At 41.6% G+C, this 10,740-nt stretch overlaps 1 pseudogene across 1 annotated transcript; it reads left to right on the forward strand.

The window, feature by feature from the left end:
* The first annotated feature begins 8,943 nt into the window (after window positions 1-8,943).
* On the forward strand, window positions 8,944-10,371 carry LOC309865065 (N-acetyllactosaminide alpha-1,3-galactosyltransferase pseudogene; annotated as a pseudogene). The gene has a single exon. The product of its transcript is annotated as an N-acetyllactosaminide alpha-1,3-galactosyltransferase pseudogene (transcript).
* The last annotated feature ends 369 nt before the right edge of the window (window positions 10,372-10,740 follow it).

Genomic DNA, 10,740 nt, shown 5'->3' on the forward strand with positions numbered 1-10,740 from the left:
CAGGTCTCTCATTTGTGCTTGTCTAATTTGTTTAAAGTGATAGCTCCCTGTTATTTTGATTTCCAGTTCTCTGGTTACAAATCTTTGTGAGCTTTTCTTTATCTGGTGTAGTTCCAACTGCACCTTGCCTTCTGCAACAAAGATTCGTGGTACAGCTAACCCTAGATCATCTGTGCATATTCTGAGGCCTTATTTCAAGAGCTCTCTCTATATATTAACTCATTAAATTATGAACAACCCTAGGTACTACTCTTGTCACCCACATTTTGAAGATAAACCCAAACACAGAGATGTTAGCTAACTTTCCCAAGGTCACAGAGCTAGTAGGTCATCAAGCCCGAGTTTAAAGCCAGACTCAGGATGAGAATCTCTGCTCTAAATTCCCTTACTCTGCTGTCATTCCTGATTCAACATTTCAAGAACATTTCCCTTTTCCATTCTATAGAGTTTCCTCTGAACTCAATTCCCCTTCTAAGCAATTCCATAATGCAGGGACTGAGTCCAAGAAATGGGTGGGGAGGGATTCATTATCTGAGGAAGAGTAAGCCAAGCCTCTTCAATTGCACAATACAAAGAACACTTGGTTAGCACAATCATTATCAAATGAAATATTCTACTAATTAAACACTCTGGTCAACTGAGGATGATATGGCTACCATATTAAAATGTAAAACGCTGTACCCTAAAATGATACCTCTATATTAATTTTCTTTGCTGTTGTAAAAATTACCACAAACATAGTGGCTTAAGCAATGAAAATGTATTATCTCACCTTTCTTAGCCAGGTCACAGGAGCTCAACGGCTCTCTCTGCTCTGTGTCTCAGGAAGCCAGCCCATCTCATTTGAAGCTCTCATCTGAAGCTCTCATCTGAAGCACTCATCTGAAGCTCTCACCTGAAGCTCCCATATCTAGGAGAATCTGCTTCCAAACTCACTCAGGTAGTTGGCACCTCTCTGCTCCTCATGGGTGCAGATCTGCGTTTCTAGTTTCCTCACTAGTTGTCAATGGGGAGCCCCTGTCAGCCACCTAAGGCCGGCTGTCCTACTCACCATGCAGCGACTTCCATCTTGGGACCCTCAGTGGTGCATCAAGTCCCGTTCATGCTTCTTGTCCCTGATTTCTCCTTCTGTGTCTATTTGTCTCCAGTCAGAGAGAGTTTTTTGCTTTTAAGGACTAATAGGATTACATTGGACCCACCTCAAAAATCCAGGATAGTATCTGGAAAGTGCTATGTAAGTGCTGAATGAATGAATGAATGAATGAAGTTCTGACTGTACTTGAAAGATTGGAGATCATTGGTTTGGTGGGGGAGGCTAAGGGAGGAATGAGAAAATCCCTCACGGCAGCTTTGTTTAGTTGTCATTTGCAATAGACAAAGGTAGCTGTTATTTTGGGTAATCTGGTTATATGAAAGGTCACTGAGAAGGTAAAAATGTCAATATGGTTGCTTGCATAACTAATTTATTTTAAGTCCAGTTAGTCAATAAATCTCTGCTCTAGCATAGGTTTGACAGTAGATAATCTCGTGTTGCATCAGGCACTGTGATGTGGTTAGAGAGCCCCTACGCCCTTGCCTTGGTATCCCTAGAAACACAGATTCCCCGGCACAAGACCATCACCCTGTAAGTTGAGAAGAAAATACAGGCTTTTTCCTACACTCAATGGCATCTCTTAATCTCCATAGTCCCATTACTGTCTCCAGTCCCTTCTGCTGTACCCAGGATAGAAGTAATGACCAGAGCCCATTTGTAATAAACACTTGGGTATTCTCCAATTTCAAAATGCTTTCATCAACTAAAGAAGCAGCAGGAAATGGTGGATTTGAATCTTAACACTGTTATTTACTGACTATTTGATTTTGGAAAACTTCCACATCCTAGATGGAAAATGGGGTTAGTAATAACTGCCTTCAACAGCCGTCAGCATAGTGCCAGTGTAATCGAAGTACCTAGTAGTGCCTGGCACATGACAGACACTGAACAAATGGCTACTATTATCACCTATTATTTCTAAGAATGACAGAAAAATACAGGACACGAAGTGAATTTTCATTTCAGATATATAACAAATAATTTTTTCAGTATTAGTATGTTCCAAATATTGCATGGGGCACACTTATATTAACACTACATTTTTTAAAAGATTTATTTATTTTAGTGGGGGGGGGTGGGGGAGAGTTGGGGGGAGAGGGAGAGAATCAAGCAGACTCCCCACTGAGTGTGGAGCCTGACACAGGGCTCAGTCTCACAACCCTGAGGTCAGGACCTGAACCAAAACCAAGAGTCAGATGCTTAACCAATTGCACCACCTTTTGGCATTATTTTTATTTGCTAAATCTGGCAACCCTTTTTCATGTGATCCTAGGGCAAGCATCAAAGTAGACATTGTTTCCATTTAATGGATAAGGAAACTGAGGCTCAGAAAAAATAAGTGATGTGAAATGATCACAAACTAAGATGGGGTAGATTAAAAGGAAAGATGGATATTAATTCTATTATTACTTATTACTCATAGAGTACGTGCTGACTTCCAAGCAATATTTAGGAAGGGTCTACTGTTAGTACCCAGCAATGACCTCCCTCAATGTAGATGTGAAGTGAGGGGATGGGGGGATACCTTAGGCACAGCATCAGGATCCTCAGGGTCAAGAACTAGGATTTTGGGTGGCTCACTCCATTAAACATCAGACTCTTGGTTTCAGCTCAGATCAGATTAAGCCCTGTTGGGGCTCTGAACTCAGGGGGGAAGTCCGCTTAAAGATTCTCTCCCTTTGCCCCTCCCCCATTCTCTCCCTTTCTCTCTCTCTTTCTCAATTAAATAAATAAATCTTAGAAAAAAAAAAAAAAAAGAAAACAGAACTAGGATTTCTTGTGTCTTCTCCACCAATGCTCCACTACCTCATTTTAGTTGTACCTCGATCCTCTGGGCTTACCAGCATCCTCATGGAAGAGTGAAGAGAGAAGATGAAGTTCAAACGAAGCACCGTCGGTAACAAATCAACACAGCTCTGTGATTTCACTAAGCCAGGTCACAGTTCCCATAACCGTCAAGAGTTGGTCTTCCCAAGAATGAGGTTCCTGGCTGGTGGGTTGTGGAACTCCTCGGGCCTTGAAGAAGAGAATCTGGTCGACCGACTTCATAGAGTGAAAGCAGCAAAGCGCTTCTCTTTGCAAAGGGAAGGCACACTTGGAGACGGAGGAGAGGCTGACCCGAGGATGCCCGGCAGCCCAGAGTTTCTCATTGTGTTCTTTTATCGGGGTTTATTGGGTACCCTTCCTCCCATCTTATTCTTATCACCCCACCCTTGTGTCAGCCTTGGTTTCCTCCCCTCGAGCTCTTTGCGCAAGTCTGTGGTAGTCATCTTGCCATGCGCGCCTAGGAACAATCCACCGAGGGCCCAAACTGCAATGCAAATGATGTTATAATATTCTTGGGGTTTCTAGCAGACACAGTCTTTCTTCAGTGCATGTGCTCCAAAGCTGGGCCAGTCCCTGTAGCCCGTAGCCTCTGCTTTTTGTCTCTGCTAAAAGGCAAAAAGGGTTGGCCGGAGGGAGATGGGACGGTCTCTGGACGGGGGATGGGTGGTCACTGGCAATTGTCCCAGTGTTACCCTCCTTTTTCCCCTCCTACTCATGTCTAACTGCCTACTCTAACAAAATTGGAAGGTGGGAGAAGAGCTTTAAAATCAGCTTTAAATCACCTTGTTTTAAGGACCTGCCAATTTAAAAATATTTGTCTTAAACCTAGAGGCCGAGGAGAATACATCTCCTTCATTCCCATTGTAGGGAGGCCCCAGGAGAAGCACAATCTCCAAAAAGTATCCTGCCTCGGGTCCATTTATCGTCTCTTCAGAAAAGCTAGGATTTCAGGCCTCTACAAGCGCACTCAAGAAATTTTTTTCTCAATTTTAAGTATATATGCAGGAGAAAATTAACACACAAGTACTTATATATGATGTTAACTTGAGTGGCCAAAATAGGAATTTACCCATAGAGAAAATGGACTCCTGTGGAGCTTCAGATTATCACAAAGCCCGGAAGCCTAACCCTTCTTTTTCTACATGAATTTTTGCTGACATTCATATTATTCCCATAGCCTCTTTTTACTATACAGTGATACACTTTTCTGCCTACTGTAGCTTTTATTTTCATTGGTTTACTTGGTTTGGTGGAGTCGACTTGGGACATTATTTTTCATGTGCATGAAGAAACTTCCTTTTCTTCTTTTCCGTATTTATAGCAGTCTGATTTAGCATCTCCAAGAAGGGAAGCAATATAGGGCATGGGAAATGCTTACAGCAGTCTGAAGAGTGACAGGCCAGCTGCACCCAAATACTCTGCTTCTTGCCAACACCTGTATCTCAGCTCATTTCTACACACATACACTGCAAATAGCTGCCATGAAATTTTAATTGTTCGCTCGCTAATAGATACGCAAATTGCTTAGCTCAGGAAGCAGAATTTCCTGCAGGCAGCATTTCTCAAATGATGGGCCATGGACCACCCCTATCAGAGTCCCCCGAGATTCTTATGTAAGAGGCTCATCTCTGTTTCCCACTGCAGACTCCCATTACTACTGAATGGGAATCTGCAATTTCCAAGAGTGGGTCTTTGCGATCTGGCCTTAGAGAATGTATAATGTGATTCGAATTGAATTTTATGACTTGTTTCCTCAGTGGATCAGTCAGTATGGTCTGGCTAGTAATTGTCTGTGATTTCATCTCTTCTCTATATTCTCCAGCCCGTACACATAGGTCAGGAATGGACGAGGGGACTTCATAGTGACCAGATTTGAGAGGAACGCTGGGCAGTAGTACCAAGGGCCCGGTGTGGGTGAGGCCAGCAGTCTGTTGTAGAACAAACGTGTATGATGCTGTGATTCCTCTAGGAGTTCAGTACCCACAGGACTTTCTCAACTGTGACAGTCTCTGTTTTATCTACACCTGACGAGGGAGATACCAATGCATAATTCCACATCAAAAATGGAGAATTATGTAAAGCTTATTTTAAAAAAGTAATTCAGGCATGAAGATATATGCTAATATATTAAAACTACAGTTTAAATATCCTGTGGTTTTTCTATTAACTTTGAATCCCTTCTCATTTGGAATCAGGAAAATCATTAGTCAGATACGGTTCAAGGAATTACCTTTTTCGTGATCTGACCTGGATTGTCTTTCTTTGTCGGGTACCTGCGTTGTGCCCTGTGCGTCTTCTATTTCATGCTGGCCTCATTGGAGTGGTCATTTCCTCATGAGACGACACTTGATACCAGCATCCTGACATCTTCAGGCTTCCCATAGTTGCTCCAAGTCTGGGTCTTATACTCTGAAATGGCATCGGTTGGATTTCTGTGCTCCATCTCACTCCCTAATTACACAGAATTAAAGTAGTTCCCTCTGAGTCGCGATCACTCTGAGAAAAGTCTGTCCCCAGAGAAAAATGTGCAGCTTGCAGTCTGCCCCTTGGCTCTGAGCCTCCTACAGGCTGCCTGTCACTGTCACAGGAGGGCTGCGTGTCTCCTCAATCTGGCAGCTGTGAAGACCTCCTAAATTAAACCCCTCTCCCTGGATAAATTCCTTACACACACACACACACACACACACACACACCCACCCATAACCACCTTGCATTTTTATCACATTTTCTGCCACCGATCACTCTCAAAGCCACCTGAGTTACACTGTCAGGGCCCTCCGACCCTGTGTGCAGGTAGAGAATAAAGGGAATTCTCCCTCCCTGAAGGGATGCAGCCTTTCCTCAGTGTATCCAGACCAGGTTCCTAGAAATGGGGAGGCAGAAGCTTTCAGGACGCTTGCGTGTCTGGTGGTTGTTCTGCCTTCCCAGAGCAGCCTACAGGTGAGGCACAGATCCATATATTATCTGCAGAGAAGATCTTGCTCCTTGCTGGGTGAGTGGTAAAGAACTCCTGATCCAGGGACATTAGTAATAGGAACTAAGAAAGAGGCAATAATATTGAAGAAGGCACCACCCCAGCCCTCCGCCATTAAAGAACAAGTGTAGGTAGTCACCATCAGGTTCACATAGAGATAATTGTGTGGGTAGAAAAAAATGAGATTTTTTTTTTTATCAAAAACTAAGCCATTGTTGTAATCAGGTGATCAAAACACAGTAAGTAGAAACATAGACTTTTACTGGGTACATGGTAGGTATTGATGGATTCTCTAAGGCAGGAAATTGAATTTTAAACTGTTCTTGGATTTAGTTCAAATTCAATTCTCAAAAAGATGAGGTTTTATAATTTTTTTAATCACTGCAGAAAATTAGGCTTTCTCAAAAATGGTCTATTCCTTAAGGAAAACATTCTATAATGAAAAGCAATAAAGATCTATAATTGCATGAAATGAGCATTTTCTAGTTAATTTGGGCAGAGGACTGAATCAAGTTGGAAAAATCTATGCCACAAATCTTTGATCCTCTAACTACAGGAGCAGCAGAGCCATTTACATTTGTTTTGTGCATTTTTTTGTTTTGCTAGAATTCTTTTGACAAAACGATGTAGGCCTGAATTATCAAAATAGAAACTTAATTTATTGGAATAACCTTCCACACAGGAAAAATAAAAAGTATTATCACTATGATTTATTGCTTTTTTTAAGAATTTATTTATTTATTTGAGAGAAAGAGAACACAGAGAGAACAGGAATAGCAGACTTCCCACTGAGCAGAAAGCCCGACTTGGGGCTCGATCCCAGGACCCCAACATCATGACCTCAGCCAAAGGAAATGCTTAACTGCCTGAGATAAGCAGGTTCCCCATACGATTAAAAAAAAAAAAAAAAAAAGAGGGGAAATGTCAGTGTAGAGATCCCAGGCTCCCTCTAAGCAGAAAACAGACTTACATAAATGAAAGGATGGATCCAAGAAATTTGTTTATTCATTCAACAGATAGTTATTTGCACTGGAGCTAAGCTAGCCTACACATGTAATGGTCATTCCTTTTGTTTAGTTTTTTGGATCAAACAGCAATACATGCTTCCGAAACATTTCCAAAGATCAAGATGTTTATAAGGGAAAATTGTTTCTCTTCCTGTCTCCCCAAATGGGCATTAACAACCCTTTGTTAATCCCACTAACAATTTCAAGTGAGTCCCTCTGTAGTTGCTTTATTTAACTAATCGTATGTACATATATTTACCATTTTCTTTATGTTATGCATATTATGAACTATAGAATCTATAAATACATATTACTCTGTAACTTTTTAACTTTATTCTATATAGATATATGTTTAAGACATATGTAGAGATATACCTCAATATTTTACTTGGATGCCTAGCATTCTGTAGACTAAAATTCCATAATTTAAAAAATTCAGTCACTACCTTCTTGACAAGCCTTTAATTTTTTTTCTGGCTTTTGTAAATAAGAAAACTGTCATAATAAACATTCTTTAATGTATGTATTAAATGTGAAATGCAAATTTTTTTCCTGCTGAATATATTCTCAAAGGTGTACATTGCTGTGTTAAAGACATACGAATTTTCAATTCTAATAAAAATACCACATTACTTTTGTGTAAGTTCTGGCAGTTTACAATCACACCAGCAATGCAAGTGAGTTCCTCATACCCTAGCCAACACTTGATATTGTCATGATTTTTTAAAGATAATATTTATTTATTTATTTATTTGAAAGCAAGAGTGAGCAAGGGGAGGGAAGAGAGGGGGATGGAGAGAGAGACTCTCAAGCAGGCCCTGCACTGAGCCAGACACAGGGCTAGAACCCACGACCCTGAGGCCACAACACGAGCTGAAATCAAGAGTTGGATGCTCAACTGACTGAGTGACCCAGGTACCCCAATATTGTCATTATTTTTAATATTGGAAGCCAATGGTTAATAACAGTAGCTCATACCTTACGACCCAGCAACTTTACTACCAGGTATTTACCCTAAAGATACAAACGTGGTGCTCCTAAGGGGCACATGCACCTTAATGTTTATAGCAGCAATGTCTACAATAGCCAAACTATGGAAAGAACCTAGATGTCCATCAACAGATGAATGGATAAAGAAGATGTGGTATATATATACAATGGAATACTACGCAGCCATCAAAAGAAATGAAATCTTGCCATTTGCGATGATGTGGATGGAACTAGAGGGTATGATGCTTAGTGAAATAAGTCAGTCGGAGAAAGACAACTATCATAGGATCTCCCTGATATGAGGAAGTGGACATGGAACCGGGGGGGGGGGTAGAAAAAGAATAAATGAAACAGGAGGGAGACAAGCCAAAAGAGACTCTTAATGTCACAAAACAAACTGAGGGTTGCTGGGGGGAGGGGTGGGGAAGAGAGTGGTGGGGTTATGGACATTGGGGAAGGTATGTGCTCTGGTGAGTACTGTGAAGTGTGTAAACCAGGCGATTCACAGATCTGTACCCCTGGGGCTAATAATACATTATAGGTTTATAAAAAAAAATTAAAAATTGGAAAAAAAAGAATATAAAAAGCATTAAAAAAATGGTAGCTCAATCTTGTTTCAATTTGTATTTCCAGGTCACAAAGTTTATGTTTATTGGACATTTTCTCTTTCTTTTCTGTGGACTGCCTTTTGATATCCTTAGGCCATATTTTTATTGGGCTGCTTTTAATTTGCCTGCACATTTGCCAGAAGTTCTTTGAAATATAATCCTTTGTTATGTGTATTGCAATCATTTCTTTCCTCCAGTCTGATTGTCTTCTGACTTTTTAATGTGTTTTTTTGTCATACTGAAGATTTTGATATCTGTATAAAGTTCCTTCAAATTTTATTACTTATTCTTTTTTTCCTAAGAAGTTTACTCCATTGAAATCTATACCCGAAAAATACACAGGTATTCTCTGCATTCCGTAACCTTACAACTGTAGGTTCCTATGACTGTGCGAGTGGCCAAGGGCGCCGCCGGGCCAGGGGCCGAGGTGCGGTGCAGCCCCGCCGCGCGCCCGGGCTCTTCGGATCAGGCTTCAGAAGGCTGAACCTTCCCTTCCTCCCAGCCCTGCCTCCTTCTGCAGAGTGGAGCTCAACAGAACTTTGTTGTTTTGCCTTTTACTCTGCGGGGAGAGAAGCAGACGATGAGGAGAAAATAATGAATGTCAAAGGAAAAGTGATTCTGTCAATGCTGGTTGTCTCCACTGTGATTGTTGTGTTTTGGGAATATATCCACAGCCCAGAAGGCTCTTTCTTGTGGATATATCATTCAAAAGGAGAAAACCAAGATTCAGAGAGGGAAAAGGTCCCATCACGGTGGTACTACCAAAACCCAGAAGTTGGTAACAGCACAAGTCAGAAGCACTGGTGGTTTCCGAGTTGGTTTAACAATGGGACCCACATTTACCAAGAAGTGGAGGACACAGATGAAGATGAACGAGAGGAAAACAACGGAGAGCTTCAGCTATCAAACTGGTTTAACCCATAGAAACGTCCAGAGGTGGTGACGGTGACCAGATGGAAGGCACCGGTCGTGTGGGAAGGCACTTACAACAGCACCATCCTAGAAAATTATTATGCCAAGCAGAAAATTACCGTGGGTTTGACAGTTTTTGCTGTTGGAAGATACATTGAGCATTACTTGGAGGAGTTCTTAGTATCTGCCAATAGGTGCTTCATGGTTGGCCACAAAGTCATAGTTTACATCATGGTGGACAACGTCTCCAGGATGCCCTTGATGGAGCTGGGTCCTCTGCGTTCCTTCAAAGTGTTTGAGATCAAGCCTGAGAAGAGGTGGCAGGACATCAGCATGATGCGTATGAAAACCATTGGGGAGCACATTGTGGCCCACATCCAACATGAAGTGGACTTCCTCTTCTGCATGGACGTGGACCAGTCTTCCAAGGTAGCTTTGGAGTGGAGACGCTGGGCCACTCAGTGGCTCAGCTGCAGGCCTGGTGGTACAAGGCAGACCCCGACAAGTTTACCTACGAGAGGCGGAAGGAGTCTGCAGCCTACATTCCATTCGGCCAAGGGGATTTTTATTACCACACAGCCATTTTGGGAGGCACACCCATTCAGGTCCTAAACATCACCCAGGAGTGCTTAAAGGGAATCCTCCAGGACCAAAAAAAATGACATAGAAGCCAAGTGGCATGATGAAAGCCACCTAAATAAGTATTTCCTTCTCAACAAATCCACTAAAATCTTATCCCCAGAATACTGCTGGGATTATCACATAGGCCTGCCTTCGGATATTAAGACTGTCAAGATATCTTGGCAGACAAAAGAGTATAATTTGGTTAGAAATAATATCTGACTTTAAACTGTGCTGGTAAGCTTCTGAATTCGAGAGAGTATAATTCTCGCAACTTTCTCAGAAGAGTAACACTTAACTTTTAAACAATACTAACAAAACACCAACACTGCAAATACTTACTCTTCTTCCTTGTGACTTTGAACTTCGCAGTATGGGAGAATGAACCTATGATAGTCAGGTGTAAATTCCCAGTGATTTCTTATTTATGCTGGGTTTGGGGGAAATAACCAAAAAAAAAAAAATTTTTTTTTTTTTTTTTTTTTTTTACACAGGCAAAGAAAAAGCCAGAAACCCTCTGTACATGCCAGATAACATACTGGAAAAAAAGGTTCTAAGGAAGTGTTTAGCCACAAGGTACAATTTAGTCACAAGTGTTTAGTCACAAGATACAATTGTGAGGGGTCAGCTCCTTGACTTCGGTGTCTTGCTGAGTTGCTCAGCAGCAGAACTCTGAGGAAGGACACAGTCAGTCCCTGTTGGCAATCC

The sequence above is a fragment of the Mustela nivalis genome, assembly GCF_964662115.1.
Source record: "Mustela nivalis genome assembly, chromosome: 5".
In the NCBI taxonomy this organism is placed as follows: domain Eukaryota; kingdom Metazoa; phylum Chordata; class Mammalia; order Carnivora; family Mustelidae; genus Mustela; species Mustela nivalis.